Below are 27,204 nucleotides of genomic sequence, written 5' to 3'. Positions count from 1 at the left end.
TGCAAAACTAGTGAAGAAACAGTCAGAAAAGATGAGGAGGGAAAAATGTCAGTGGCCTCCACCTGTTAAACCATTCCTGTTTTGGGGGTCATCTCATTGTTGCCCCTCTAGTGCATCTGTTGTTAATTTCATTAACACCACAGCAGCTGAAACTGATTAACAACCCCCTCTGCTACTTAACTGACCAGATTAATATCCCATAAGTTTCATTGACTTTATGCTATACTCTGATTAAAAAGTGTTCCTTTAATTCTTTTGAGCAGTATATTATACATAAATGCACACACTGTTTGCTTTTGTAAAATATTTGTTCTTGTGATTGACTGTCCCCGAATCTACTTATGTAAGTATCACTGGCCCTGTACCTTTACAAAAGTGTCTGTACAAGACAGGTGAGGTCTTCAATTAGTCACTTTATCTTCCTAAGGCACTAAATGGTACGTACAGTCATTTGAAAAAGTAAGTTTACCCCATGGAAACTCTTGACGTTTTCTACATATTTGAACATGCAAACAATAGATCTTCAAGCAAACTGTAGCTACCGATAAAGGTGATTTACTTAAATAAAACACAAAAAAAGATTTACCTTTTAAGTTGTTTATTTAACAGAAATATCTGTAAATGTAATCATCTACTGTGGATCTGCTGGGGAAAAAAGTAAGCACACCCTTGATTTCAGAACTTGATATTGCCCCAATTAGTAGGGATGACTTCTTTTAGGCATTTTGCATAACTTCTCAACTGTTTTTTGTGACATCAACTCTGTGAAATTTGTGACCACTTCACCTGCAAAATTCATTCAGTTGTAACATGTTAGCGGGTTTTCTTACAGGTACTGCCTGTTTCAAATGTTCCCACAACTATTCAATGGGATTCAAATCAGGGCTTTCACTAGGCCAGTCCATAACCATGCATTTCTTCTTTTTGGAGCGTTTCTTTAGTGGATTTGCTAGTGTGCTTCAGATCATTATTGTACTGAAGGGTCCATTGGCGTTTCAAGTTCAACTTTCGAATAGAAGGCCACACAATCTCCAGAAGTGTACTTTGATATGAGACAGAATTCACAGTTCACTTGATTAAGTTGCCCAGGCCTTGAGTCAGCAAAGTAACCCCAAACAATAACATTTCACAAACATACTTCACAGATGGTTTGAGGTTCTTCTCCTAAACTGGTGTCTTCGGTTAATACTTATTCAACATCGGAAAGTATATATTATAAACATCTAACTGCTTTAAAGTTACATTGTTATTAACAGTACAGAGAAGTTAAATCTATTAAACTGTACAAATATTGTAGCTTGTAATTTTTTTAAATGTTGCGCAATTTTTACCAAAAATGAATATTATAAATCTAACATAAATTTTCAGTAATATTGTCGTTTTGCCTTTTCTGTGATACCAAATTTAGCAATTTGAATTTTGTAATGTATGATTTTTAGAACAAACCTAATTTATTTTGAGACATGTACTGCATAATGTTTAATTATTTTTTCTTAGGAAAAAATGTTTAGGATCCGAAACCAGGAAAGGATATGTCAGGTACAGTAAATTAATACTTTATTTTATTGATGCATTTTTCCTCTCTAGAAGACCATTTGGTATTTAAAAAATAAAGTACCATTGCAAACATAACCAAATTTTATATTATTTGTTCAATCTGATGATTAAAAGCTTCAGCAACATTTGGCTGCCAGGGGTACTACCAGAAATAGGAATTGGGATACTCTTGCCCTCATTATGGGCATTAACCTTCTGCATATGATTAATTGATTGATTGATTGATTGATTCTGCACTGGGAAATATGAGGTGAAGATTTTAGCTCCAGAGGAGTGTGCCCTCACCTAACGACGGAAGGTTGTCTGTTTTGTTGGTCACTCATTGCATGAAAAATTAGTCATTTGTCTTCTAGCCTATTTTGCAACCATAGTCAATTTCCTAAACCAGGTCTCTCTATGTCAAAATTTCAGAGTGCAAACCACAATACTAACGTAGAGTATGAGAGCCAGCACAGTTGTTTTACTAATCACCACTAATATAACAGATATAGTAGATAAAACAGAATGTTATGAATAAAGAACAATTTTTACCTTCCTCTATTCCATGCAAAATAATGTTCATAAATTATATAGTACTACTAGTAAAAATATGTTTCCATAGACAATTAACATCCTTTGCGAGTAGTTAATTATACAATGAAGTTTTCCCAGATAGTTGTCTATGCTTCTGGTCAGTCAGATTTGGAATACTTAGTTGAAAGGCTGCAGCAGTAATCACCAGGGGCTTCATGTATAACAACGTGCATAGAATTCACACTAAAACATGGCGTACGGACAAAAATGGAAACGTATGCACAAAAAATTCCAGGTGAATAAAACTGTGTGTTTGCCAAGTTCCACACACTTACCCTTTATTAATCCCAACAAACATGAAATTTAATGCACATGCCTTATAGCCTTACCCCGACTCCTCCCACAATTTTACATATCTGAATATGAAAATCAATATAAATATCCCCTTCCATTCAGTATTTTGTTAAAAAGTCAACGGCAATTGCACATGTAAGGAGATTTTCAGCAAATGCCAAGTGGAGGTCCTACTCAGTGAAGCTGAAGTGAGGAAAAACATACTTTTTGGTGGCTTAGGTAGTGGCATGAGCAACAAAAGGAACGTTATGGAATGGCACTCGAAAGTTCAAGTTCAGAAAGTTACAGTGCCCGAAATAAAAAATGAAGTGGTAGGATGTCATAGTCGACCCACCGTCTGGGTGTCTTACGGAAGTTTAAAAAAAAAAAAAATAGCAACAATGAAGAAGAAAGAGATCGAAATGTTGACTTAAATCTGAAAATTTTTACTTTAATCCTATGGTATATTTTGTAATTAAAGTAGAACATTGTAACCTTCATCTTAAAATCAATGGTTAATTTACTAGCATTTCTCAAATCCCATCATAACTAAAGCAGCACGTTAAATGCTTTGTATTGTATGTGTGTAAATCACTATGTGCTTCTTAAATGCTCTTTCTCTTTCACACACAGGAGCGTAAAAGCACGGATCGCCACACAGAATACATTACATTTATTATATTACAGCTCTCTCAACATTTTAAAATACTAATATTCATACTTGATATCATTTTCATAAAGAAATGCATTTAAGTATGTACTAAACATGGGGACACACTGGGGCAGTGGTAGCGATTAGGTAGTGCCCCATCCAAAAATTGTTCCTGCCTCCCCTGTCCAGGTATTGTTTCTGCCTCCAAAACCCATCCAGAATAATTCCTACCTCCACCCCATCCAGAATTGCTTGTGCCTCTCCCATCCAGGGACTTGTCCTACTCCCAGCAAGATACTTTCTGGGATGCACGCGACCCTGGATGAAATAATTTATTGCAGCAGTACTGTGTCTTTCAAACGTACCAACCCCCAAATCCTGTCCTTCCATTTTTTTCTCTCCACATAACCAATCACCACAATATAAGCTCTGTATTAAATGTACGTATACCCAGCAATAAGCTTAGAACGCAGATTCTTCAAGACTGTTAATGAACACTGAAAAATCTTGGTAATACATGTTGAATTATTCCATCCATTTATCTATCTAGGGTCACGCCAGTCCCAGGAAGCATACAACACGAGGGAGGATCAATCCCTGGATAGGGCGCCAGCTCATCACTACTGTTGTGCCACCATGTCCGCACATGTTTAATTAACAGTACACATTATTTAAATGTAGTTAATAATTTATCTGTAAAAACAATGAAACATATACCATATGAAAGAATAAGTACAATAGTACAACATAAAAATATAGTGCAGATAGTGCACATGGCTCATAAAGTGTCTCAGGTTGTGTAATATTACAGTTGTAGAGTTAATAGTGAGGTAATTGTAATTATAAGTTGAAACTGTTTTACTGGGACCATTTGATAGACAGAAAGATTATGCCATAAATATAGCACTTCTCTTAAGGGGCTATATATAAAGGACAAGAAATAAATTTTATCATAGTGAATAATAAAATAACAGCGTCAGCTTTTAAGCTTAAGCTCAGAAAGATATAAGACTCAGACACATGCCAGTTGCACATTGGACCAGGGTTCAAATTTAACTCTTACAGTTTATACACAGAGTTATGTAATGTCATTCAAAACTGCAATATATGATAAATACCTAGAGACAGCAGACAAGCACCTAGATGCATAATTCCCTGACATGCCAATTATTTCCAGCTTTTCAAAAGTTTTCAACAACAACATTTATTTATATAGCACATTTTCATACAAAAAAATGTAGCTCAAAGTGCTTTACAAAATGAAGAATAGAAAAATAGAAGACACAATAAAAAATAAACATAAGTCAACATTAATTAACATAGAATAAGTAAGGTCCGATGGCCAGGGTGGACAGAAAAAAAAAAGCTCCAGAGGCTGGAGAAAAAAAATAAAATCTGTAGGGATTCCAGACCAAGAGACCGCCCAGTCCCTTCTGGGCAATCTACCTAACATAAATCAAAAAGTCCTCTTTGTATTTAGGGTTTTCATGGAAGGACTTGATGATGATGGTCACGTAGACTTCTGGCTTTCAGTCCATCAATGTTGGAGCATCATGATGCTTTGAGTAGGTGGTGAACCGGAAAAAGAAACAGAAGAGAGAGTAGGGGTCAGTACGGATTTTGGAGCCACTATGAATAGTTATTATGATGAATTGAACATACAGAGTATCAGTATTAAGTTAAAGTGAAGTTATAAAAAGGCCATGTTAAAGTAATGTGTTTTCAGCAGTGTTTTAAAGTGCTCTACTGTATTTGCCTGGCGAATTCCTATTGGCAGGCTATTCCAGATTTTAGGTGCATAACAGCAGAAGGCCGCCTCACCACTTCTTTTAAGTTTAGCTTTTGGAATTATAAGGAGACACTCATTTGAAGATCTAAGGTTACGATTTGGAATATAACGTGTCAGACATTCCGATATATAAGATGGAGCAAGATTATTTAAGGCTTTATAAACCATAAGCAGTATTTTAAAGTCAATCCTGAATGACACAGGCAACCAGTGTAGTGACATCAAAACTGGAGAAATGTGTTCGGATTTTCTTTTCCTAGTTAGGATTCTAGCAGCTGCATTCTGCACTCGTTGCAAGTGATTTATGTCTTTTTGGGTAGTCCTGAGAGGAGTGCGTTACAGTAATCTAGTCTACTGAAAACAAAAGCGTGAATTAATTTCTCAGCATCTTTCAATGATATAAGAGGTCTAACTTTTGCTATGTTTCTTAAGTGAAAAAATGCTGTCCTAGTGGTCTGATGAATATGTGATTTAAAATTCAGATTACAGTCAACAGTTACCCCTAAGTTTTTTACTTCCGTCTTAACTTTTAATCCTAATGCATCAAGTTTATTTCTGATAACCTCATTTAATCCATTATTGCCAATTACTAAAATTTCAGTTTTCTCTTTATTTAGTTTGAGAAAATTACTATTCATCCATTCAAAATACCAGTAAGACATTGTGTTAGTGAATCGAGAGAGTCGGAGTCATCAGGTGCTATTGATAAGTACAGCTGTGTGTCATCAGCATAGCTGTGGTAGCTCACGTTGTAACCTGAGATAATCTGACCTAACGGAAGCATATAGATTATGAACAGCAGCGGACCCAGGATAGAGCCTTGTGGAACACCATATCGGATATCATGTGTCTTTGAGATGTGATTACCACAACTCACAAAGAATTTTCTACCTGCCAGGTAGGATTCAAACCAATTTAAGACACTGCCAGAGAGGCCCACCCATTGACTAAGGTGATTTCTAAGAATATTGTGATCAATGGTGTCAAATGCAGCACTCAGATCTAAGAGGATGAGAACAGATAAATGGCCTCTGTCTGCATTTACCCGCAAGTCATTTACTACTTTAACGAGTGCAGTTTCTGTGCTGTGATTTGTTCTGAAGCCTGACTGAAATTTATCAAGAATAGCATGTTTATTGAGGTGGTCATTTAACTGCATAATGACTGCCTTTTCTAGAATTTTACTTAAGTAGGGCAGGTTAGAGATGGGTCTAAAATTTTCAAAGGCAGAGGGGTCAAGATCATTTTTCTTGAGCAGGGGTTTAACTACAGCAGTCTTAAGACAGTCTGGGAAGACCCCCGTATCTAATGACGAATTAACTATGTCAAGAATATTGTCAATTAGCACGCCTGATATTTCTTTGAAAAACCTTGTTGGTATTGGGTCAAGGATGCAGGTGGAGGGTTTCAGTTGAGAGATTATACTATGTAATTCAGGTAAATCTATCCTGGTGAAAGCATTTAATTTGTTTATAATGGAGTACCGGGGCTTTGGAGGTTCTGCAGTGTTGGGGAGATATACAGTACTATGTTATCTCTAATATCATTAATTTTTTGATTGAAAAATACAGCAATGTTCTCACAGGTTTCACTGGAAGTATTTCTGGGGGCATTCCTTTGTGTTACCTGGGTTTAACAGATGATCAGTTGTAGAAAATAAGACTCTGGGATTGCTAGCATTGTTATCTATAATAATAAAAGGCAAAGCCCTAACTGACTCACTGACTGACTCACTGACTTACTCACTGACTGACTCACTGACTCATCACTAATTCTCCAACTTCCCATGTAGGTAGAAAGCTGACATTTGACAGGCTTATTCCTCACAACTTACTTACAAAAGTTAAGCAGGTTTCATTTCGAAATTCTACACGTAACGGTCATAACGGTCGACAATGTCTGCCATGTTGAACTTTCTTATTTATGGCCCCATCTTCACGAAATTTGGTAGGCGGCTTCCCTGCGCTAACCGAAACCGATTTACTTACTTATTTCGATGGTATGGCGCCACTGTTGGCGCCATATTGAACTTTCGCGCACCAATTTTCAAACTTCCCGTGTAGGTAGAAGGCTGACCTCATCTTCACAAAATTTGGTAGGTGGCTTCCCTGCGCTAACCAAAACCGATGTACGTACTTATTTCGTGGTATGACGCCACTGTCGGCCGCCATATTGAATTTTCCAAACGTCACTAATTCTCCAACTTCCCGTGTAGGTAGAATGCTGAAATTTGGCAGGCCCATTCCTTACAGCTTACTTACAAAAGTTAAGCAGGTTTCATTTCGAAATTCTACTCGTAATGGTCATAACGATCAACAACGTCCGCCATATTGAACTTTCTTATTCATGGCCCCATCTTCACGAAATTTGATAGGCGGCTTCCCTGTGCTAACTGAAACCAATGTACATACTTATTTCGGTGGTATGACGCCACTGTCAGCCGCCATATTGAACATTCCAACGTCACTAATTCTCCAACTTCCCGTGTAGGTAGAAGGCTGAAATTTGGCAGGCCCATTCCTTACAGCTTACTTACAACAATTAAGCAGGTTTCAATTCGAAATTCTAACGCTAATAACGGTCAACAACGTCCGCCATGTTGAACTTTCTTATTTATGGCCCCATCTTCACGAAATTTGGTAGGTGGCTTCCCAGAGCTAACCGAAACCAATGTACTTACTTATTTCGGTGGTATGACGCCACTGTCAGCCGCCATATTGAATTTTCCAAAATCACTAATTCTCCAACTTACCGTATAGGTAGAAGGCTGAAATTTGGCAGGCTCATTCCTTACAGCTTACTTACAAAAGTTAAGCAGGTTTCTTTTCGAAATTCTACGCGTAATGGGCATAACAGTCAACAACGTCCGCAATGTTGAACTTTCTTATTTATGGCCCCATCTTCTCGAAATTTGGTAGGCGGCTTCCCTGCACTAACCGAAACCAATGTACGTACTTATTTCGGTGGTATGATGCCACTGTCGGTCGCCATATTGAACTTTTCAACAGTCTTTGTTACTTATGGGCCCATCTTCAAGAAATTTGGTACATGGGTTCCCAACGCTAACTGAATCCTACTGACGTACTGTGAACGCTGGCCCGGACACAGACAGACGGACATCGTAGGTTCCACCATACACCGTTTATTTACAATTATTATTTACAGTTTTTGCTCACGTGCACCCCCAGTGCCTTCTTGCACCGATTTCCCCAAGTCCAGGCCTCACAGTCCTGTGCCTCTCTTTCCTTTGACCGCCTCCCGTCCTCTCTCCAGTTCCGTCCTCTTCCACCCGACTTCCACTTCTGACTGGAGGGAGGCGGCCCCTTTTATGGGAACCTGGATGGGCTCCAGCTGCTCCCCGGCAATTAGTAGTAGCCACACCCCTGTGTGTCAGAAGTGCCGGCTGCGCACCCGGAAGCTGTACGGGTTTCCCCTGTCGTCTTCCCCCCGGCACTTCCTGGTGTGGCGGAAGTGCCGGGTTCTCGGGATGATTACGCACTGGGGCGCCGCCTGGTGGTGGCCACAGGTCCCTACAGGGCTGGGCTTCTAAGCCCCCTACCCGAGGCCTCCTGCATAACTTGGACACGCCCCCACTCTGTCTGGAGGAGGCAAACGCCCTCCTCTGGTCATCCTAGGCGTTCCGGCCGGGCTCCAGCCCCGGCCGATGACCACACGGGACAAACCAGCATCGGGGCGCCACGGGGCGGGTCCAAGCCCTCTACCCGCGGCCCCCAACAGAACCAGGACAGACGCCCCCTCGCGGTCTGGAGGAGGCCCAAGCCCTCTTCATGTCCTCCTGGGCGTTCCGGCCGGGGCTGCCTCCATAGCCTGCAGCTCGGTCACCGTGTGAGGTGGTGCTGGGTCCCCCATCCCAACGCCTCCCACGTTGTTGGATGCCTGCCTATATAAGCCCGTCCGTCGCTCCAGTCTCCAGTCTCTACTACTTAACTACAGCCTTTTTGTTTAATCCACGGCTTATCCGCTCTTTTATTGTTTGTTTATTACAATTATAGTTATTGTATAGGTATTTTACACTTACTTTACATTGCTCAGGTACCCATTTCCTTTATCATTCCAACCCCCATTACCATGTCTATCGAGATGATCACTATCAATCAAAGAACTACAGCCTTTTTGTTTAATCCCTTTTGTTTAATCCACGGCTTATCCGCTCTTTTATTGTTTGTTTATTACAATTATAGTTATTGTATAGGCATTTTACACTTACTTTACATTGCTCAGGTACCCATTTCCTTTATCATTCCAACCCCATTACCATGTCTATCGAGATGATCACTATCGATCAAAGAACTATCACTTACCGAGTGGTTTCCATGCCCGGAGATACCACCTACCTTTTCCATTCTCTTTGTTACATATTGCACGGCCATATCAGGCTCACTCTTGATATCCGGAGGAACATTGTGTCTTATGTATTGAATGACTGGGACAGGTTCAAGGTGTGGACTGATGACGGTACAGGAGATAATTATACTACACAGGAGCACTATAAGAATGAAATGCTTAAGCCCTTCACCTATGGTTCTGCATGTGAGTTGATGGCTGCCGCTGAATTGTTCGGTTGTCGCTTTCAAGTGTACCGAAATGGCCAAATATTTTACACCTTTCGATAACCGCCAATGCCTCTTAAACATCTTACATTCACAGGTGACGATTTCAGTAGTGGACACTTTGATGTTTATGAATGTTTAAACTCTCAAAAGCTGGATGTGATTTTATCACTGAAACCGGTTGTGTGCTTACAACGCTTGACAGATGCTGAATGTCACTTCAATACTACTAATCCTGCAAATACTGTCATAATTAAAACAAACCATGAAACTCAAACCGATTATGACAGCAGCAATCCAAGCTGTGAGATTTGAGACAAGATTACTGTTCACATGGCCAACTGTAAGTTGCATGCTCAAGAGTAAGCTCAGCGCACAGCTTGGTCATGTTACAACCGGAGAGCCGAACTGACAACATGGTATACAAAGAGATCCTTAACAAATAATTATTGGCATATTTTCCCTCAGTTTAAAAAGGTTAAATTTTCTTCTTAATAAAAATTTTAATGCAGTACTTTACCGCTGCGAAGCACGGGTATTTTGCAAGTCTATACTAATAAAAGGCAAAGCCCTCACTGACTGACTGACTGACTGACTCACTCACTCACTCACTGACTCATCACTAATTCTCCAACTTTCCGTGTAGGTAGAAGGCTGAAATTTGGCAGGCTCATTCCTTACAGCTTCCTTACAAAAGTTGGGCAGGTTTCATTTCGAAATTCTACGCGTAATGGTCATAGCTGGAAGGTATTTTTCTCCATTTACTGTAATGGAGTTGAAAGCCGTGGGGGGCGGTGTTTCGTGTGACATCATCACGCCTCCCACGTAATCACGTGAACTGACTGTCAACGCACTATGTAGAAAACCAGGAAAAGCTCCAAAACGCGCTGAAGAAAACATGCATTATATAATTGAGAAGGCAGCGAAACAATAAGAAGCGAGCGAGTGACATATACTACCATATTCATGAGTGCTGCTACTTCTGAAAGAAAGCAAGGTGTAAACCTAAATTTTAAATGAAGTTAATAGACAGGCTGCCGCTAGCATTTCTCATGCCCACGGGTAATGCAGGATACAAGTTTAATGAGAGGACGCAGGATATAAACGAGAGTTTTGATCACTTTGTAACTAAGTTAAAATTGCAGGTGAAGGGGTGTGCTTATGCAAATTCCGAGAGACTGTGTTTGTGGGGGATTGACAGTTAAGGCGGGTGGGGTAGTCACGTCATCATCGCCCCTCCCATTTACCTAATTTCACTCAGAGCTTAGCTCCGCGGCTAACGCCGTCTTCTGAAGCAACTTCGTCACACTGCTACCAAATACTCACAGAAAAATCCACAAGTTAATACACACGCTGTCTCTAGAGTTTCTCCACACTGAATCCTCCAGGCACTACTTACAAAAGGTTACATTGACAATCGCACAGCTGAGAAGCTTCGATGCATGTGCTCCATAACGCGTTAAAAATATAAAGTCACTGTCGGAATAAATAAAGTCAAAACTTAAAGTCAAAACTTGTTTCTGAATATATAAAGTCAAAACTTTAACATGTAAAGTCAGCGCTGGAATATAATATATAAAGTCATTCCCAAATATATAAAGGCAAAACCTGAGTATATAAAGACGGCGTTGGAATATTTCGGAATATATAATGTAAGCGCTGGAATATATAAAGTCAAAACTTAAATATATAAAGTCAGCGTCGGAATGTATTGTCACGCTTGGGTCACAGATTTGCACAGAGACACAGGAGGTCGTAGAATCAAGAAGGATTTTTATTCAAACACTGCAAACACATGAGCTTAAACGTGCTCCATGACAAGTCAGAGATGACAGTTCCGCTAGGAGCAGAGAGAGAGAGCGATAAAAGCAAGCAAACAATCAATTTTCAACTGACAGGCGCTGCACAAGGCTTTTAACTTAGCAGAGTATCGCGTGAGGTTTGCATTACGTGTTATAGCGCAAGTGACAAAGTAAGGAGCAATGTGAGTGTAGTCTGTGTTTCAGGGGTTGTGGTTTTTCCCAGAGGCGTCTGTATCTTCTTGGGGTGCGATCAGCCCTCCAGCTCACACCCTCCCCCTCGGCTTTATTCACATTCCCGTGAATCAAGCGACTCTCTGTACCAGGTTCATTTAGTCGTGATAATACGTCTGCGTTGACGTGTTCAGAACCTGGTCGATGTTTTACTGTGAAACGGTAAGGTTGTAAGCCCAGAAATCATCTCATGAGGCGAGAGTTTGTATCTTTCTGTCCGTATAACCATTGAAGTGGAGCATGATCAGTTACCAAAGTGAAGTTTCGTCCCCACAAGTAATAGCGAAGCCCTCCAGCTCACAATATAAAGTAAGCGCTGGAATATATAAAGTCAAAACTTCAATATATAAAGTCATCGTCGGAATATACAAAGTCAGTGCCGGAATATCCATCCATTTCCCAACCCGTTGAATCCGACCACAGGGTCACGGGGGTCTGCTGGAGCCAATCCCAGCCAACACTGGGCGCAAGGCAGGAACCATCATTTTCAAAACATTAACCGAAAAGTGTTTTTTTAATTTATTTTTCTGAATACGTTTTTGTTAACTTACTTCAGTTCACAGTCCTTTCAATCAATATATTTTGACTTTGACTTTATATATTCAGGAATGAGTTTATATACTCCGATGTTGACTTTATATAATCAAGAATGACTTTATAAATTCCGACGCTGACTTTATATATTCAGGTTTTCACTTTATATATTTGGCAATGACTTTATATATTCAAGTTTTCACTTTATATAATCCAGCGCTGACTTTATATATTCAAGTTTTGAATTTATATATTCAGAAAAAAGTTTTGACTTTATATATACCGACGCTGACTTTATGTATTCAAGTTTTGACTTTATATATTCCGACAGTGACTTTATACACTGCTCACAAAAATTAAAGGAAACCTTTTTTTATTGGGCCTGGCATGAAATCAATTAAACCTGTCTGATAATTTTCTGGTTGGTTAAGCAGCTGAGGTCATTGTTAATCACTTTCAGCTGTATTGGTGTTCATGGACTTAACGACAGGTGCACTAAAGTGGCAACAATTAGAAAACCCTCAAAACAGGACTGGTTTTACATGTGGAGGTCATTTCAAGTTTCTCCCTCTTGATCTTTTTTGGCTGGTTTTCCACTCGTGCTAGTTTTGGCTTGAGTAATTATCTCTACTGGCAGTATGAGGCGATTCCTTAACCCTACAGAAGTTGCACAGGTTGTCCAACTTCTCCAGGATGGCACGTCCACACGTGCTGCAGGAAGAAGGTTTAATGTGTCTCCCAGCACAATCTCCAGAACATGGAGGAGATTTCAGGAGACTGGCTGTTATTCTCGGAGAGCTGGACAGGGCCGTAGAAGGTCCTCAACCCATCAGCAGAACCGATACCTGCTCCTTTGTGCATGGCGGAACAGGCTGAGCACTGCTCGTGCCCTACAGAATGACCTCCAGAGGGCCACTGCTGTGAATGTCTCTACCCAAACAATCAGGAACAGACTTCATGAAGATGGCCTGAGGGCCCGACGTCCTGTAGTGGGCCCTGTGCTCACTGCCCAACACCGTGGAGCTCGACTGGCATTTGCTCAAGAACACCAGAATTGGCAAGTCCGCCACTGGTGCCCTGTACTTTTTACAGACGAGCAGGTTCACCCTGAGCAGCTGTGATAGACGTGAAAGAGTCTGGAGAAGACAAGGAGAACGATCGTTCAACATGACAGGTTTGGTGGTGGGTCAGTGATGGTCTGGGGAGGCATATCCATGGAGGGACGCACAGACATCTACTGCGTAGGAAATGGTGCTTTGACTGCCATAAGGTATCGAGATGAAATCCGTGAACCAATTGTCAGACCCTACGCTGGTGCAGTAGGTCCTGGTTTCCTCCTAATGCACAACAATGCCCGGCCTCATGTGGCAAGAGTATGCAGGCAGTACCTGGAGGATGAAGGAATTGAAACAATTGAATGGCCTTCACGATCCCCTGACTTAAACCCAATAGAACATCTGTGGGACATTATGTTTCGGTCCATTAGGCGCCGCCAGGTTGCTCCTCAGACTGTACAACAGCTCAGGGATGCCCTCATACAGATCTGGGAGGAACTGCCACAAGACACCATCCGTCGTCTCATTAGGTGCATGCCCCGACGTTGTCAAGCATGCATACAAGCTCGTGGGGGCCACACAAGATACTGAAAAGCATTTTGAGTAGCAGAAATTAAGTTTTTGAAAAATGGACTAGCCTGCCACATCTTCATTTCACTCTGATTTTAGGGTGTCTACACAATTGAGCCCTCTGTAGGCAGAAAACTTTTATTTCCATTAAAAGACTTGGCATCCTTTTGTTCCTAAGACATTGCCCTGTCGTTATTTGTATAGATATCCAACTTCATATTGAGATCTGATGTATCTAATGTGTTTCTTAAAGTGTTCCTTTAATTTTTTATCCTCGCTATTATAGTTGGCACTATAAATGGACTGATTGCTTAGAATGTTTGTAAGTTTTAAAGCTGCTGATGAGTCAAAGAAGCGTTTTTTAACAAAATGCTTCTCATGAGTGTTTTCTATCTTTATTTCTATATTAAATAGTAGAAGGAAATTGTCTGATAGACCAATATCAATGACCTGCTTTATATCAACTTTAAGTCCTTTAGCAATCACTAAGTCTAACGTATGACCTGCTTTATGTGTAGGTTGATTAACGAGCTGTCTCAAATCAAGAGAGTCCAGAAGGTTCATGAATTCTTTTACTTTTTGGTCACACTGATTGTCGATATGAAAGTTAGTCGCCGACTATTAAGAGTGTGTCATAGTTTGTAATTAAAATTGACATTAAGTCAGAGAATTCATCAAAGAAAGACGCGTTATATTTAGGAGGTCTATACACGGTGTAACAGATGGAGCAGGAGACAGCAAAGAGGTTTGGGGTCATAGATTCCACAACAACAAACAAAACAGGTCAAAATCATAAACAAACTGAATGTTCATTGACGCCAAACATTTTATAGGGGAGGAGCCGGAAGTGCAAGGATGCTGGGAAGGACTGTGAGGGAGGACGGGAAGGATGACGTCATAGCAAGATGGCGGAGGAAGGGCGGAAGTGCCGACGCGTCAGCTATGGCGGAGGGAGGTCTTTTTTCCTATGAGGAAGCAGAGGGAGAAAGTTAGTACCCCGCCATTCCCTGCCGGCGAACACGTTCCTAGGTGCGCTCGAATCCGTCCGCGGCCTCCTACTCGCGCGTGTGTGACAACGGATAATACTAGAACGTAAGATTCTCCATGAATAACAACGGCGAGATACTCAAAGGACTTAAATTTACCAAAACTAACATCTTTACATTTTAACCGGCTCGAGTAAATGTTTGCCAATCCACCTCCTTTTTTGACCTGGCGGTCTGCACAAGTAAAACTGTAATCCGGAGGCGCAGATTCGATTAAAACAGCCGCACCGTCTGAGTTAAGCCACGTTTCACTTAGTGCAATAAAATCAATGTTTCTATCACTAATAAGATCGTTTATAAAAAATGTCTTGTTAGTTAAAGCTCTTAACATTTAAGAGTGCCATATTTAATGTTTCGGAGGGGCAGAGCTGAATTTTATGTGCGTTATTGGTATTCGGAACAAAAACTAAGTTATTGTTGTTAACGCCACTCTGTGTGTATTTTTTATGTAATCTACAATCTGTTTTTATAGTTTTAATGCATTGTTGATCTAAATTATTAATTGCAATTAAATTATTGGTGTTTATGCTGCACTGCCTAAATTTTTTACGTGCATTAAGATTTGTTATTAGATTATTAATGTTGTGCACTTTAACGGAAGACTGTGTTAAGTCATTATGTCCTATCAAAGCAGTAGCATTACGGAAGGGGTTTAAAGTAGAAGTAGACAGTCAAGATAGATGAATTACCTTAGCGACGTTTACGGAGAGGACCCGGGCGCCAAATCTATTCGGATGCAGTCCATCCCGCTTGAAGAAGCGTGGCCTTTCCCTAAAAAGATCCCAGTTGTCAATAAACCCGATGTCTTGAGTCTCGCAGTAGCCTCTCAGCCAGTTGTTTAAACCCAGCAGACGACTGTAGTATTTATTCGATCGTCTTACTAGAGGTAGTGGACCCGAGATGAAGATTTTTGCCGATGGGGTCCTCTCCGTTTGTGTCTTTAACTAGTGCTGCGAAGTCAGCCTTGAGAACCTCCGACTCTCGGTGCCTTATGTCGTTTACGCCGGCGTGTAAAATAATGGATCCAACTGCCCTCTTGTGTTTCTCGTAGATGGTCTGTGCCCGTCTCATCACATCACGGATTCGAGCACCGGGAAAACAAGAAACAAAAGATTTTCGATTAGGGCATGTGATATTCAGATTTCGTACAATCGAATCACCTACCACGATTACATCACCCGGGGTTGAAGGCAAACTGGGGACGCGGAGAGGGTCGAATCGGTTCTGGATTGGGATGCTCGCCTGTGCCAATGGAGGTGTTCTAGCCTTGAACCCTTGCCTGCAAAGCTGAAACCCGTCGAGGTCTTCATCTGCGTTGTCGTTGCTCCTACGAGGCGCGGGGGAGAAGCTTACTTGCTCTTGGAATTGAGCAGCACGAGGAGGGGTTGATGTTACGTCGACTTCAGTTGTTGAGTGTGGTTTGTCCAGCAGCCAAGCCTTCAAGTCTCTGAGGTACCTTCATCTGGACAGGAGTTTCTGAATCTGTTTGTCGAGTGCCTGGAGTTTTTCGACGACGACGGCAACGCGATTCATCTCACTGTCGGCCATTGTCTGTTTCTACTTCCGCTTCGTCACCTAGGAAAGAAAGAGAGAAAGAATGACACAGGAGAAAACACCCACAGTTCAATGCAAGTTTCAATGCAGAAACTCACGATTCAAGTGAGTCTGCTGAAATTCTTTTCGATCATTACTCCAAAAACGGTAGCCCTCCAATTTTAAAATATGAAAGTAGCAGGCAAGAATGGACAGTTTTCCCAAAAATGATCATAAATCAATCATAGAAAGACTTCAGTCCAAAACAGATTTTACTAAAAATGGCAACAATTCAAAGAGTAGTTTCCAAATTTAGCCAGACTAGCTCATATTGGGCTAGTGATCCCATTGAACACAGCTGAAGGTGAAAGGGGTTTTTCTGCCCTTAAAAGGATCAAGACATGTTTGCGAAATTGTATGAATTAAAGCACGCTAAATAGTTTTATGCTGATCTCCTTGGAGTACCCAGATACTTGTAACTTTGATTATGCGAAAGCTGCAGGCAACTTGGCCTCTAGGAAGAAAAGAAGAAAAAATATTTAACTTATGACACCTTTTGCATATGCAAGTTGGTTTTGAAGAATATTTTATCATTTCTTTTCATTAGGTTTCCCATACTTTTTTTTCATTATTTTCACATTCCTTCCCGACAGCAACAATACTTGGGCCTCTTGGTTTATGTCATAACAATTGTTATTTAAAATTTATTTTAGGGTTGCAGTATCCTGAATTGCAAACTTCTTAAATTTAATAAAAATATTGTGGCACAAGTGTCAAACCTTAAAAAAGAAAGTCATAATAAGCATTGGAAAATAATTAATAATAACTAATAAGTATAATGCACATTTAATTTTCTCCACCACCAAATTTCCCTATCCCACCCAACTACTTTTTCATGCCACCCGGCTGGAAAAAAATTCTAGGGAGAACACTGTCATAGTAAAGTCTGAATATATATTTTGTATTTAGAAAAAGCTTACGAAAAAGTAAAGATGAGAAGGATAAATTTCGCAGGCGGCTTGTGATCTTGCACTCACAGCTGTTCATTATATATTTTTCTGATGATCAGATGAAAATGGCCGCACGTTTTTGATGCCCTCTTTTGACGTCGCTCTGTTCTCTTCTCCTGATGTCTTCGTCTCTTCTTCTTCCTCTCTCCTATGTCGCTCTTCAAACGAGGCATATTTACTATAAAATTATATCGCGGTTTCACAACACATAATTGTTGCATGCACCTGATTGGCTGGCTGTCAATATGATGGAGGAATTTTGCTCAAACTCTTTAAATCTATCTTTCCCCAAATAATAAAGTTGTTTGATATTGTATGAGGTATCGGCATGTCTTCCTTTCCAAGATTGTAAACCAAACTACTCTCCCAGATGTTCATCCAAAAAGTAATCAATAGCCTGAGGTATCAGCAAATCTTCCTTTCCCAGGGTGTAAAACCAATTTAGCACTATGTTGTGAACAGCTGTTATAAAAGTGAAGTATAAGGGAGGAAGATATGCTTTTGATATTATAATACCTATACAAGTGTCCTGCATCTGAATTCATCTTGTTGGGAGTGAGCAAAATGTAATAAAAATAGAGAATAATTTGTAGATTTTATACATCATAACAGAAGCTAAGTATTGTTATTGTTTATTATACCCTGTACCATGTAAGTCAGTGGCAACTGAAGTAATATTTGGTAATAATATAGTTACAGGATGTTGTTCTTTAGATATAGAGTACAGTTAATAAGAGGGCTTTATAAATTCCACTATTACAGTATTCAATCTAGGATTTGAACCCAGAATATTGAAACTGTGAGGTACTAACCCTCAGGCTGTCTTCATACTATTTTGTTTATGTAAACATCCAAAGGTTTAATTAAACTCAGAAATCTCAAAATAGAAGCTACTTTCTTCCATGAAGACACGGAGAAATTGGAAGCTGCTGCAACAAAGCAGAGGTTGAAAAGCCGGAGAGCGCATGTAAAACAGCTAATGGATAAAATTAAAGTTAACAGCTTGTTTTACTCTTGTAATTTTAACAAAGTTTGACCTGGATTTATTTAAAATATTTTGCAATTTATTCAGTATTTATATTGGCTATTAATTCTGACACATTTAATTAGATCATTTTAACTGAAAAAAATTACTTAGAAAAATCCACTTATTCATTTTGTTAATGACTTTTAAAAGAAGAGAGTTTGCAAGGAGCTGGGTTAACAAAAGCTTGAAAGGATTTCCCGCCAGGATTACTAAACTGGTACATTAAGTATTTCCCGATTATGGCATACTGTAAATGCACAAATTGATATAACATTTAGATGCTTTCTAACTGGTTTAAATGTAGTGCAAGTGTATTATCAAAAGTTACTGTAGGTGCTACAAATATGGACGAAAGACATAATTACCTGCCAAAGGTAAAGAGAGGCGCTGAAATCTGCAAACTAACCTACCAAACCTTTTCGAGCAATGCAGCACTCTACACAGCTCAGTGCACAAAAGACTTCTACTATAACACTGTCAGAGGAAACCTGCCTTCTGAGAGCAGTAACACATTTAACAATGAACCTTTGTAACGGTTGTCATTTGTATTTGATGTCAGTTGGGGCTGAGCTAATGGTTATAATAACGTCCATGTAAAATAGATATTGTTGCTTGGCTCCAATCATTGCAGAATTTTGCTCCAAGCTGTGCTTAATATTGTTAGTTTTCAAGTTTATTGTTATGTGTACAGTACATAGCACAATGAAATTCTTACTTCCATGTATCTTCAGAACAGTATATATAAAAGTATATACAATATACAAAATAGTATTTGCAAGTATATACATAAACGCACACACTGTTTGCTTTTTTTAAAATATTTGTTCTTGTTATTGACTGCCCCCCGAATCTACTTATGTAAGTATCACTGGCCCTGTACCTTTACAAAAGTGTCTGTACAAGACAGGTGAGGTCTTCAATTAGTCACTTTATCTTACTAAGGCACTAAATGGTATGTACAGTCATTTGAAAAAGTAAGTATACCCCATGGAAACTCTTGACGTTTTCTACATATTTACCTTTTCAGTTATTAATTTAACAGAAATATCTGTAGATGTAATCATCTACTGTGGATCTGCTGGGGAGAAAAGTAAGCACACATATTGCCCCAATTAGTAGGGATGAGTTCTTGTAGGTATTTTGCATAACTGCTCAACTGTTTTTATGACATCAACTAAGTGAAATTTTTGACCACTTCACCTGCAGAATTTCTTCATTTATAAGATGTTACCGGGTTTTCTTCCAGGTACTGCTCGTTTCAAATTCTACCACAACTTTTCAATGGGATTCAAATCAGGGCGTTCCCTAGGCCAGTCCATAACCATCAATTTCTTCTTTTTGGAGCCGTTCCTTAGTGCATTTGCTAGTGTGATTCAGAACATTATTGTACTTGAAGGGCCCATTGGCGTTTCAAATTCAACTGTCGAATAGAAGGCCTCACAATCTACTGAAGCATACTTTGATATGAGGCAGAATTTACAGTTGACTTGATCAAGTTGCCCTTCCCCGTGTCAGGAAAGTAACCCCAAACAATAACATTTCACAAACATACTTCACAGATGGCTTGAGGTTCTTCTCCAAAACTGGCATCTTCGGTTTATACTTATTCAACTTCGGAAAGTATATATTATAAACATCTAACTGCTTCAAAGTTACTTTGTCATTAACAGTCCAGACAATTTAAATCTATTAAACTGTACAAATATTGTAGCTTGTAATTTTTTAAATGTTGCGCAATTGCTTTTATTGACTTGTTTTACCAAAAAGGAATATAATAAATGTAACATAAATTTTCAGTAATATTGTTTTCGTTTTGCCTTTTCTATGATGCCAAATTTAGCAATTTAAATTTTGTAATGTATGATTTTAGAACAAACCTAATTAATTTTGAAACATGTACTGCATAATGTTTAATTATGTTTTCTTAGGATGAAATTATTCAGTTTCAAAAGCAGGAAAAGACATTTCAGGTACAGTAAATTAATACTTTATTTTATTGATGCATATTTCCTCTCTAGAATACCATTTGGTATTTATAAAATAAATTACCATTGCAGACATAACCAAATTTTATATGATTTGTTCAATTTGATGATTAAAAGCTTCAGCAATTTAAAAAGATGTAGTTCAGATCATTTGGCTGCCAGGGATACTACCAAAAATAAGATTTGGGATACTCTTGCCCTCATGATGGGCATTAACCTTCTGCATATTATTAATTTGATTGATTCTGCACTGGGAAATATGAGGTGAAGATTTTGGATGCAGAGGAGTGTGCCCTCACCTAACGACGGAAGGTTGTCTTTTTTGTTGATGACTCATTGCATGAAAAATTAGTTATTTGTCTTCTAGCCTATTTTGCAACCGTAGTCAATTTCCTAAACCAGGTCTCTCTATGTCAAAATTTCAGAGTTCAAACCACAATACTCACGTAGAGTATGAGAGCCAGCACAATTATTTTACTAATCACCACTAATATAACAGATATAGCAGATAAAACAGAATGTTATGAATAAAGAACAATTGTTACCTTCCTCTATTCCATGCAAAAAAATGTTCATGCATTATATAGTACCATCAATAATAATATGTTTCCATAGGCAATTGACATCCTTTGCGAGTAGTTAATTATACAATTAAGTTTTTCCAGATAGTTGCCTATGCTTCTGCTCAGACAGATTTGGAATACTAAGTTAAAAGGCTGCAGCAGTAATCACCAGGGGTTTCATGTATAGAAACGTGCGTAGAATTCACACTAAAACATGGCATACGGACAAAAACAGAAACATGATTATGCGCAAAAACTTCCAGATGAATAAAACTGTGTGTTTGCCAAGTTCCACACACTTCCCCTTTATAAATCCCAACAAACTTGAAATTTAACGCACATGCCTTATAGCCCTACCCCGACTCCTCCCAGAATTTTACATATCTGAATATGAAAATCAATATAAATATCCCCTTCGCGGACAATTCTGAGATGGGACGGACTGGGGCTTTTCTATGGGGCGGCTATACAGCCAAAAGGAACGCGGACACGGACACCGCGCTGGGCTTTTATTATTTAGATTTCAGCGCTCACAACATTTTAAAATACTAATATTTATACTTGATATCATTTTCCTAAAGAAATGCATTTAAGTACATACTAAACATGGGGACACAGTGGGGCAGTGGTAGCGCCCCGTCCAAGAATTGTTCCTGCCTCCCCTGTCCAGGTATTGTTTCTGCCTCAAAACCCCATCCAGAATAATTTCTACCTCCACCCCATCCAGAATTGCTTGTGCCTCTCCCGTCAAAGGACTTGTCCTGCTTCCAGCAAGATATTTTCTGGGACATACGCGACCCTGGATGAAATAATTTATTGCAGCAGTACTGTGTCTTTCAAACATACCAACCCTCAAATCCTGTCCTTCCATTTTTTTCTCTCCACATAACCAATCACCACAATATAAGCTCTGTATTAAATGTATACCCAGCCATAAGCTTAGAACGCAGATTTTTCAAGACTGTTAAGGAACATTGAAAAATCTTGGTAATACATGTTGAATTATTCCATCCATTTATCTATCCAGGGTCACGCCAGTCCCAGGAAGTGTACAACACAAGAGATGATCAATCCCTGGGTAGGGCGCCAGCTCATCACTATTGTTGTGCCACCGTATCCGCACATGTTTAATTATTAACAGTACACATTATTTAAATGTAGTTAATAATTTATCTGTAAAATGTAATATACATACTTTAATGCATTTCATCAAAAAATATCAAGTATACATACTAGTATTCAAAAAGCTCACAGCTCCAAGAAGACAGCTCTTAGAAAACTAAATTGAATTGGAGCTAGTCTTCATCATCTATAAATATGCGCTCTCTTCTGTCGAATTCCTTCATTTTCATTGTACAGTACAATGAGATTCAATATACAAATCCTCTATAAATTTATTTTCCTATAAAATAACAATAATAAAAACAATGAAACATATACCATATGAAAGAATAAATACAATAGTCCAGCATAAAAATATAGTGCAGATAGTGCACATGGCTCATAAAGTGGCTCAGGTTGTGTAATATTACAGTTGTAGAGTTAATAGTGAGGTAATTGTAATTATAAGTTGAAACTGTTCTACCGGGTGCTTTTGATAGACAGGTTATGCCATAAATATAGCACTTCTCTTAAGGGGTTATACAGTATATAAAGGACAAGAAATACATTTTATCATAGTGAATAATAAAATAACAGCGTCAGCTTTTAAGATTAAGCTCAGAAGGATATAAGACTCAGACACATGCCAGCTGCACATTGGACCAGGGTTCAAATTTAACTCTTACAGTTTATACACAGAGTTATGTAATGTCATTCAAAACTACAATATGATAAATACCTAGAGACAGCAGACAAGCACCTAGATGCAGGATTCCCTGACATGCCAATTATTTTCAGCTTTTCAAAAGTTTTCAATGCAGGAACCCACGATTCAAGTGAGTCTGCTGAAATTCTTTTCGATCATTACTCCAAAAATGATAGCCCTCCAATTTTAAAATATGAAAGTAGCAGGCAAGAATGGACAGTTGTGCCAAAAATGATCATAAGTCAATCATACAAAGACTTCAGTCCAAAACAGATTTTACTAAAAATGGCAACAACTCAAAGAGTAGTTTCCAAATTTAGCCAGACTAGCTCATATTGGGCTAGTGAGCCCATTGAGCACAGCTGAAGGTGAAAGGGTTTTTCTGCCCTTTAAAGGATCAAGACATGTTTGCGAAATTGCATGAATCAAAGCATGCTAAATAATTTCATGCTGATCTCCTTGGAGTACCCAGATACTTGTAACTTTGATTATGCGAAAAATGCAGGCAACTTGGCCTCTAGGAAGAAAAGAAGAAAAAATATTTAACTGAAGACACCTTCTGCAAATGCAAGTTGTCTTTGAAGAATATTTTATTATTTCTTTTAATTAGGTTTCCCATTCTTTTTTTTCATCATTTTCAGTTTTCTTCCTGACACCGACAATACTTGGGCCTCTTGGTTTATGTCATAACAATTGTTATTTAAAATTTATTTTAGGGTTGCAGTATCCTGAATTACAAACTTCTTAAATTTAATAAAAATATTGTGGCACAAGTGTCAAACCTTAAAAAAGAAAGTCATAATAAGCATTGGAAAATAATAATAATTAACTAATAAAAATAATGCACATTTAATTTTCTGCACCACCAAATTTCCCTGTCCCACCCCACCCAACTACTTTTTCATGCCACCCGGCTCTAAAATAATTCTGGGGAGAACACTGTCATAGTAAACTCTGGATATATTTCGTATTTAGAAATAGCTTACGAAAAAGTAAAGATGAGAAGATTGAATGTCGCACGCGGCTTGTGATCTAGCACTCACAGCTGTTCATTATATATCTTTCCGACGCTCAGATGGAAATGGCCTCACGTTGTTGACGCCCTCTTCTGACGTCAGTCTGTTCTCTTCTCCTGATGTCTTCGTTTCTTCTTCTTCCTCCCTCCTGTGTCGCTCTTCAGACGACGCATATTTACTATGAAATTCTGTCACGGTTTCACAACACATAATTGTTGCATGCACCTGATTGGCTGGCTGTCAATATGATGGAGGAATTTTGCTCAAACACTTCAATCTATCTTTCCCCAAATAATAATGTTGTTTGAGGTATCGGCATGTCTTCCTTTCCAAGATTGTAAACCAAATTGCTCTCCCAGATGTCCATCCAAAAAGTAATCAATAGCCTGAGGTATCAGCAAATCTTCCTTTCCCAGGGTGTAAAGCCAATTTAGCACTACTAGCCAACCATTCCATACGCCGCATAATCAGGCCGGTTTTTTAATGATATTTAAGCACAGGGAGAAAATTAACATTTGAAAATCGGTAATGTAATATATCAGCAAGAAATGCAACATTGTAACGAACCAACACACAATCGTTTGTGTGGTGCTCAGGCGCGGAGGGTGGAACGGGAGAAGAGGAGAAGGACGTCCACTCCGCTCCCTCCGTCTTGCTAGTCTGCTGCTTTCTCGTCCAGTATGCACTGCCTGCTCATGTGCCCACCTCCAACTCGTCACTCGAGTCGTTGTCGTCTTTGCACAGTCCAGATGCACCTGTGACTCACGTAGACTTTTCATTGCTCTGTGCGGTTTTGGCTGCCTTTCTATATATAATCAACCAAGACACCCGACCACGGTAGTAGCGAGGTGGGAGGGGGGTGTGTACAAAGTGCAGCAGCATCTAAGAAGACGCATGTTTGTCGCGGATGCAAATTGCTGTATGTAGCATGTAAAACAGTTTGCTATGGTGCACGCGGTCGTGCGTTGTTACCGAAAACTCGGATTTTAAAGACTGCTTACTTCATTGTGTATACGACTGTAGGTGAATAAAAACATGTAACTCTGGAGAGGGCAACGTATAATACAATGTTTTACACACTGCATACAGCGATTCACATCCGCGAGAAATATGAATCTTCTTAGATGGTGCTGTCACGTCCACCCACGCTCTCGAAGCACACACACTGCCTGGTCATGTGCCTGCTCGCAAGAGCAACTAACAGATACCTGCCCACCAACTGTAAGACCATGGGATACCCCTCGCAAACTGCTCTACACGCCGCATACAACGATTCACATCTGCAACAAACAAACTGATCTACACACTGCATACAGCGATTCACATCTGCGACATGATTTTTCTTAGATGGTCCTGTGTCGTCCACCCTCGCACTCAGAAGCATGCACACTGCTTGGTCATGTGCCCGGTCGCAAGAGCAACTGACAGAGACCGGGCCACCAAGTCTAAGACCATGGGAAACCACCTGGAAACTGTTTTACACGCCGCATACAGCGATTTACATCCGTGACAAACATGCCTCTTCTTAGACAGTCCTGACGCGTCCACCCTCGTTCTTAAAGCATACACCGCCTGGTCATGTGGTGCCTCTGTGTGAACCGGTCAGGCACAGAGAAGGTAAGCTGCTGAGAGAGCGTCTTGACTGTTGCAGGGCCTGCATTGGGGAAGCAGGTGAGACGGTAATGAAACAGGGGCACAGGGCTTATTGGTTTTTAAGGACTGATTCCTTCATTGTGTTTTAACCTCAGTTTTAAAGGATTGTTTTAAGGATCTCATGGGATACCCCTCGCAAACTGTTTTACACGCTGTATATAGCGATTCACTTCCGCAATTAACATGCCTCTATGAACAGTCAATGTGGCTCAGAGGTGCATGTGGACTCTACGACAGACGAACATAAATGACGCCGTTTTTCCTGTGTTGTCGCTTCCGAGTTGGTGGCCGTGGTTCCGTGAGTGGGCGTGGCTCCTTCCTGTGTGTGCCATGGGTGTCTTACTTGTCGGTGGCTTAGTGAATCCACGCCCCTTCCGGCGTGCTTTCCATGGGTGTCTTGCCTTAGTGAATTATATATATAGATGTTGTGAACAGCTGTTTTAAAAGTGAGGTATAAGGGAGGAAGATATGCTTTTGATATTATAATACCTATACAAGTGTCCTGCATCTGAATTCATCTTGTTGGGAGTGAGCAAAATGTAATAAAAATAGAGAATAATTTGTGATTTTATATACCATAACAGAAGCTAAGTATTGTTATTGTTTATTATACCCTGTACCATGTAAGTCAGTGGCAACTGAAGTAACATTTGGTAATAATATAGTTACAGGATGTTGTTCTTTAGATATAGAGTACAGTTAATAAGAGGGCTTTATAAATTCCACTATTACAGTATTCAATCTAGGATTTGAACCCAGAATATTGAAACTGTGAGGTACTAACCCTCAGGCTGTCTTCATACTATTTTGTTTATGTAAACATCCAAAGGTTTAATTAAACTCAGAAATCTCAAAATAGAAGCTACTTTCTTCCATGAAGACAGGAGAAATCGGAAGCTGCTGCAACAAAGCAGAGGTTGAAAAGCCGGAGAGCGCATGTAAAACAGCTAATGGATAAAATTAAAGTTAACAGCTTGTTTTACTCTTGTAATTTTAACAAAGTTTGACCTGGATTTATTTAAAATATTTTGCAGTTTATTCAGTATTTATGTTTGTTAATAATTCTAAAACATTTAATTAGATCATCTTAACTGAAAAAAATTACTTAGAAAAATCCACTTATTCATTTTGTTAATGACTTTTAAAAGAACAGAGTTTGCAAGGAGCTGGGTGAACGAAAGCTTGAAAGGATTTCCTGCCAAGATTACTAAACTGGTACATGAAGTATTTCCCTATTATGGCATACTGTAAATGCAGAAATTGATATAACATTTAGATGCTTTCTAACTGGTTTAAATGTAGTACAAGTGAATTATCAAGAGTTACTGTAGGTGCTACAAATATGGACGAAAGACATATAATTACCTGCCAAAAAGTAAAGAGAGGCACTGAAATCTGCAAACTAACCTACCAAACCTTTTCGAGCAATGCAGCACTCTACACAGCTCAGTGCACAAAAGACTTCTACTATAACACTGTCAGAGGAAACCAGCTTTCTGAGAGCAGTAACACATTTAACAATGAACCTTTGTAACGGTTGTCATTTGTATTTGATGTCAGTTGGGGCTGAGCTAATGGTTATAATAACGTCCATGTAAAATAGATATTGTTGCTTGGCTCCAATCATTGCAGAATTTTGCTCCAAGCTGTGCTTAATATTGTTAGTTTTCAAGTTTATTGTTATGTGTATAGTACATAGCACAATGGAATTCTTACTTCCATGTATCTTCAGACCAGTATATATAAAAGTATATACAATACACAAAATAGTAAGTATATACATAAACTCACACACTGTTTGCATTTTTAAAATATTTGTTCTTGTTATTGACTGTCCCCGAATCTACTTATGTAAGTATCACTGGCCCTGTACCTTTACAAAAGTGTCTGTACAAGACAGGTGAGGTCTTCAATTAGTCACTTTATCTTTCTAAGGCACTAAATGGTACGTACAGTC

At 39.3% G+C, this 27,204-nt stretch overlaps 1 long non-coding RNA gene across 1 annotated transcript in view; it reads left to right on the top strand.

Annotated features, from left to right (window-relative positions):
• Positions 1-1,501: 1,501 nt before the first annotated feature.
• Positions 1,502-27,204, top strand: part of LOC120515792 — a 41,772-nt gene continuing 16,069 nt past the window's right edge. Inside the window, exons 1-2 of the long non-coding RNA XR_005630706.1 lie at positions 1,502-1,539; positions 20,152-20,193. This is a non-coding gene — a long non-coding RNA (uncharacterized LOC120515792). The remainder of the gene's footprint in view (positions 1,540-20,151; positions 20,194-27,204) is intronic.

This window comes from Polypterus senegalus, chromosome 15, assembly GCF_016835505.1.
Source record: "Polypterus senegalus isolate Bchr_013 chromosome 15, ASM1683550v1, whole genome shotgun sequence".
NCBI lineage: Eukaryota > Metazoa > Chordata > Cladistia > Polypteriformes > Polypteridae > Polypterus > Polypterus senegalus.
This window is presented reverse-complemented; position numbering and strand designations above follow the sequence as displayed.